General features: G+C 38.1%; 1 pseudogene across 1 annotated transcript; it reads right to left on the bottom strand.

Moving 5' to 3' along the window:
• Window positions 1–1,355: 1,355 nt before the first annotated feature.
• On the bottom strand, window positions 1,356–1,604 carry LOC308423286 (short coiled-coil protein-like; annotated as a pseudogene). The gene has a single exon. The product of its transcript is annotated as a short coiled-coil protein-like (transcript).
• Between the last annotated feature and the right edge of the window lie 4,015 nt (window positions 1,605–5,619).

Genomic DNA, 5,619 nt, shown 5'->3' with positions numbered 1-5,619 from the left:
TGTTTCTCACCTCAGCTAACTGTCCTAGGCTGTGGAAATCCGTTGTCCTTCAAAACAGTGTAGAACTTACAGTGGTGTCCTGTCCTCTAACTTCTGAACTTAAAGTTCCATTTGTTCAAATTCCAGGCACTCTTTACACACACACACACTCACACACACACACACACACTCACACACACACACACACAGAGAGAGAGAGAGAGAGAGAGAGAGAGAGAGAGAGACTTATATAATTTTCTAGACTTTCCTCATCATTTGCCTTTCTTTTTCAAACTTTGTTTGTGTATCCCTCAATCCTCAAACTCATTACTTCATTATTGTTATTATTATTGTTATTAATTTGTATGCATACATAAAATTTATTAACAAACTTGCTGAATTCACTTAGTGGTGTGTGTGTGTGTGTGTGTGTGTGTGTGTGTAGAGACAGAGAGAGAGGACTTGGATACCCTGTTAAAGAGCTCATCCTGGAGAAGACTAATTTCCTTTTTCTCAACAGTCATTAATTATCTATAGCTCTTCCTTAGGGTTGGGCATTGTAAGACATCTCCAGCTACACTGATGTGTCAATCGGCAGTGTCATAATTCAGGTCTTGTTTAGGTGATTATGTTGTTGCAAGTTCACGGATTTTCTATTTGTAGAAGGCATGATGTCACAGGGGATGGCATAGTGCTTTGTTGTTTCTATCTCTCTCCTCTTTATAGCTTCAATCTATTTTCAGTTGATTAAAGAGAAACCAGCAATCCTATCTTATTACTAAATATCACAAATGGCAAGCCTTAGATAAGAAAGTATGGTATTTTGGTTAAGTGTCAACACTTACAGTCAGGTTGCTCTGTAGGAGATAACTCTGAAGTTCCTGAGGAGGGAGATGGGAAGGAGGAGGCAGATGGAGGAGAGGCACAAGACGGTGCATAAGGTACAGAAGCTGTGCATTCAGTACATGGTTTTGGTCACTTTTTCACAACATGATTATTTTCTTGTATATCTTACTAGTTAGGCTTATGATAAAAGACAGTGCTAAACATTGTGTGTATATATATATATATATATATATATATATATATATATATATATATATATAAGCAAATTGACAAAACATTCATCTTCAAGTTTCATAAATATCTGTAATTCTAATATAAAGTCTCTACATGTGCACATTTTTATAGACTAACATATACATAGAACGTTAACTCAGAGATACTCCTGTTAAGCATTAGTGTTACCTAGATCTGACATTCTCTTTATAAATACTCAGGGAGGCAATCAAAGATACTCTAACTTTTGGATCATATCCAAGCTTAAGGGGGAAGAACAAAAGCAGCAATCCATAGAAGAGAGGGAGGTGAACCCTTTACTTCCTTTTGCTTTTTGTATCAGTTGTTTGCAAAACACTAGAAGCAGACATGAGGTTTTCTATATATTGTCCAAGAACTTGATTTTCCAATTTTAGCTTCAGATTTTCTTCCTTAACTGCATCTACTCTTGCAGAAAGATCTTCAAGTGTGTGTTGGAGTTCCAATACCTAGTTAGTAAGTCGAGTCTTTTTTTCCAGTTCCACCTGATTTTCAGCATCAACTGTGTCCATGTCTGCGTTCATCATCTTGGGGAACAGATGTTGAGCTCTTGCACGAAAACTCTTTAATGAACGTTCTCCGCCTGAGGCGCAGGGAGGAGGTGGGATAGGTAGGACGCCCGGGGCCACGGCTCTCAGACCAACTGACAGCATCAGCTACGCCTGCCCTTTTGTTTTCTTGACAAGTGTCCTTAGCCTTACAGAAACTTTGCAATCTCATTAAGTCCCATTTGTCAATATTTGACCTTAGAGCATGAGCCATTGGTGTTTTGTTCAGGAAATTTTCTCCTGTGCCTATGTGTTCTACTGTTTTCCCTAATTTCTCATCTAATAGTTTCAGTGTACCTGGTTTAATGTGAAGATCTTTGATCCTCTTGCACTTTAGCTTTGTACAAGGAGATAAGAAAGGATCTATTTTCATTCTTCTGCATGCTGAGTGCCAGTTGGACCAACACCATTTGTTAATAGGCTGTCCATTTTCCATTGAATGTTTACAGCTCCTTTGTCAAAAATCAAGTGACCATATATGTGAGGGCTCATTTCGAGATCTTCTATTCTATTCCATTGATCCATGTTCCTATTTCTGTACCAGTACCATGCAGTTTTTAGCACAATTGCCTTGTAATATAGCTTGAGGTCAGGGATTGTTATTCCTGCAAATATTTTCTTGTTGTTGAGGATGGATTTCGCTATTCTAGGTCTTTTGTTGTTCCATATGAAATTGCACATTGCTCTTCCCAACTCAATGAAGAACTGGGTTGGAATTTTGATGGGGATAGCATTGAATCTGTAGATTGCTTTTGGTACGATGGCCATTTTTACAATGTTGATCCTTACTATCCATGAACAAGGGAGATCTTTCCATTTTCTGAGATCTTCCTCGATTTCTTCTTTAGAGGTTTGAAGTTCTTGTCATACAGGTCCTTCACTTGCTTAGTTAGAGTCACACCAAGGTATTTCATAGTTTTTGTGACTATTGTGAAGGGTATCTTTTCCCTAATTTCTTTCTCCACATTAGTCCTTTGAGTAGAGGAAGGTTACTGATGTGTATGAGTTAATTTTATATCCAGCCACTTGGCTGAACTTGTTTATCAGCTGTAGAGGATCTCTGGTAGAATTTTTGGGGTCACTTAAGTACACTATCATGTCGACTGCAAATAGTGAGGCTTTTACTTCTTCCTTTCCAATTTGTATCCCTTTGATTTCCTTTTGCTGTCTAATTGCTCCAACCAGGACTTCCAATACTATGTTGAATAGGTAGGGGGAGAGTAGGCAGCCTTGTAGAGTCCCTGATTTTAGTGGGATTGCTTCAAGTTCCCCACCGTTAAGTTTGATGTTGGCCGTTGGTTTGCTTTATGTTGCTTTCATTATGTTTAGATATGGGCCTTGGATTCCTGTTCTTTCCAAGACTTTTAACATGAAGGGGTGTTGAATTTTGTCAAATGCTTTCTCAGCATCTAGTGAGATGATCATGTTTTTTTTTTTTTTTTCCTTTGAGTTTGTTTATATGGTGAATTACATTGATGGATTTTCTTATATTAAACCATCCTTGCATCCCAGGGATGAAGCCCACTTGATCATGATGAATGATCGTTTTGATGTGTTCCTGGATTCAGTTTGCAAGGATTTTGTTGATTATTTTTGCATCAATGTTCATAAGTGAGATTAGTCTGATATTCTCTTTCCTTGTAGGGTCTTTGTGTGGTTTAGGAATCAGGGTAATTTTGGCCTCAAAAATGAGTTAGGTAGTGTTCTATCAGATTCTATTTTGTGGAATAGTTTGGAGAGCATTGGTATTAGGTTGTCAGTAAATGTCTGACAAAAATCTGCACTGAACCCATCTGGACCTGTGCTTTATTTGGTCAGTAGGCTTTTGATGACTGCTTCTATTTTTTTTAAGGTATTATGGGATTATTTAAATGGTTTACCTGGTCCTGATTTAACTTTAGTATCTGGTATCTGTCTAGGAATTCATCCATTTCCTCCAGATTTTCCAGCTTTCTTGAGTATAGGCTTTTGTAGTAGGCTCTCATGATTTCTTGAATTTCCTCAGTTTCAGTTATTATGTCTCCACTTTCCTTTCTGATTTTGTTAATTTGGATACTCTCTCTTTGCCCTCTAGTTAGTCTGGCTAAGGGTTTATCAATCTTGTTAACTTTCTCAAAGAACCAGCTCTTGATTTTGTTGATTCTTTGAATGGTTATTTTTGTTTCTATTTGGTCAATTTCTGCTCTGAGTTTAATTATTTCTTGCAGTCTCCTCCTCTTGGGTATATATGCTTCCTTGTGTTCTAGAGCTTTCAGTGGTGCTGTCAAGTTGCTCGTGTATCTCTCTCCAGTTTCTTTTTGGAAGCACTCAGACCTATGAGTTTTCCTCTCAGTACTGCTTTCATTGCATCCCATAGGTTTGGGTATGTTGTGTTTTCATTTTCATTAAATTCTAGAAAATCCTTAATTTCTTTCTTTATTTCTTCTTTGACCCCGCTATCATTTAATAGAGTATTGTTTAGTTTCCATGTGTATGTGGGCTTTTTGTTGTCTTTGTTGTTATTAAAGAACAGCCTTAGACCATGGTGATCTGATAGGATGCATGGGAGTATTTCAATCTTCTTATATCTATTGAGACTTGTTTTGTGAGTGATTATATGGTCAAGGAGAAGGTTCCGCGAGGTGCTGAGAAGAAGGTGTATTCCTCTTTTTTAGGATGATATGTTCCATAGATGTCCATTATTAACAATTGGGTTATAACCTCTGGTAGTTTTACTGTGTCCTTGTTCAGTTTCTGTTTACATGATCTGTCGGTTGGTGAAAGTGTGGTGCTGAGGTCTCCCACTATTATTGTGTGGGATGTAATGTATTTTTTGAGCTTTAGTAGGGTTTCTTTTATGAATATGGAACATAAATTTTAAGAATTGAGAGTTCCTCCTGACAAATTTCCCCTGTCATGAGTAAATAGTGTCTTTCTTTAATCTGTTTTGATAACTTTTGGTTGAAAATCTACTTTATTCCATATTAGAATGGCCACTCCAGATTGCTTTTTGGGGCCGTCTGCTTGGAAGTGTTTTTCCCAACCTTATACTCTGAGATAGTGTCTGCCTTTGTCTCTGAGATGAGTTTCCTGTATACAGCAAAGTGCTGGGTTTCTTTTTTGTTTGTTTGTTTTACTGTATTAAGCCCGTATAGCCTATATCTTTTTATTGGGGGAATTGAGTGGATTTATGTTAACAGGTATTAAGGAATAGTGGTTGCTGTTTCCTGCTATTTTTGCTTTTGGAGGTAGAATTGTGCCTGTGTGTCTTTCTTCTTTTGGTTTTCTTGCTTAGGTATTTTCTTGTTTTTACTAGCATGTAGTTTCTGCTCCCCTGAACCAATGGGGGGGCACTTTTCGAGCACTTGGCACAGACCTCTCTGTTCCCAGGCTACTCAGAGCGCAGTCTCACCAGGCCTGTATCCCCGGATCTCCGCTGTTCCTGGTGGCAGATGGCCTGAGCTCCTGTTCTGCACACACAGGCCGCCGGCTGGAAACAGCTACACCAGGCTGCTTTGAGACTTCCTTTTTCAAAGCAATTAATCTAAATCTCTTCATCTTAAACTCAGGCAGACTCTTTGGACAAGGGCAAAAAGCAACTATGTTCTTCACCAAAATACTACAAAAACAGTTTGTTGGCCACATACTGGAATTCTCCACTGAAACTACTTGGTCCAAGTCAGCACATTTCAAATCACTCTCAGTAATAAAGTCTTCTATATTCTTACTAGGATAGTCCATTAAGTCCCATTTAAAGCCTTCCACAGCTTTCCAAATCCAAAGTCCCAAAATCCACATTCTTCTAAACAAAAGTATGGTCAGGCCTATCACAGCAATACCCCACTCATGTTACCAACTTCTGTCTTAGTTCGGGTTTTATTGCTGTGAACAGACACCATGACCAAGGCAAGTCTTATAAATAAAAACATTTAATTGAGACTGGTTTACAGGTTCAGAGTGTGCATTTTTTGAACAGAATATTAGGATAAATTGAGCAGGAATCAATCTGGAAGAT

Source organism: Micromys minutus (genome assembly GCF_963924665.1).
Source record: "Micromys minutus genome assembly, chromosome: 8".
Classification (NCBI taxonomy): domain Eukaryota; kingdom Metazoa; phylum Chordata; class Mammalia; order Rodentia; family Muridae; genus Micromys; species Micromys minutus.
This window is presented reverse-complemented; position numbering and strand designations above follow the sequence as displayed.